Source organism: Amblyraja radiata, chromosome 14 (assembly GCF_010909765.2).
Source record: "Amblyraja radiata isolate CabotCenter1 chromosome 14, sAmbRad1.1.pri, whole genome shotgun sequence".
Classification (NCBI taxonomy): Eukaryota; Metazoa; Chordata; class Chondrichthyes; order Rajiformes; family Rajidae; genus Amblyraja; species Amblyraja radiata.
In genome coordinates this window covers 23,915,260-23,916,141 of record NC_045969.1, presented here as the reverse complement: position 1 = coordinate 23,916,141, position 882 = coordinate 23,915,260, and positions in this window count along the sequence as shown.

Genomic DNA, 882 nt, shown 5'->3' with positions numbered 1-882 from the left:
CCCCTTGTCCTCACCTTCCACCGTACCAGCCGTCACGTACAAATAATCCTCCGTCATTTTCGCCACCTCCAACGTGACCCCACCACTGGCCACATCTTCCCATCTCCTCCCCAGTCTGCTTTCTGCAGAGACCGCTCCCTCTGCAACTCCCTGGTCAATTCGTCCCTTCCCACCCGAATCACCCCTTCTCCAGGCACTTTTCTTTGCAACCGCAAGAAACGCTACACTTGTCCCTTTACCTCCTCGCTTGACTCCATTCAAGGACCCAAGCAGTCGTTCCAGGTGCGGCAGAGGTTCACCTGCACCTCTTCCAACCTCATCTATTGCATCTGCTGCTCTACATTGGTGAGACCATGTGTAGGCTTGGCGATCGCTTCGTCGAACACCTCCGCTCGGTTCGCAATAACCAACCTGATCTCCCAGTGGCTCAGCACTTCAACTCCCCCTCCCATTCCGAATCCGACCTTTCTGTCCTCGACCTCCTCCATGGCCAGAGTGAGGACCACCGTAAATTGGAGGAGCAGCACCTCATATTTTGCTTGGGCAGCCTGCACCCCAGCGGTATGAACATTGACTTCTCTAATTTCAGGTAGTCCTTACTTTCTCCTCCCCTTCTCAGCTCTCCCTCATCCCACTGGCTCCACCTCTTCCTTCTCCCCCCCCCCCCCCTCACCAGTCTGAAGAAGGGTTTCAGCCCAAAGCTTTGCCCATTTCCTTCGCTCCATAAATGCTGCCTCACCCGCTGAGTTTCTCCAGCATTTTTGTCTACCTTATTATAGCAAGACATGGGTTCAAAGAGGATTATCAGCATGTACCTGTTCACACTGTTATCTGAAAGAAAAAAAAATCTGCTCAAATATATTCCAGGAAACCACCAGACGG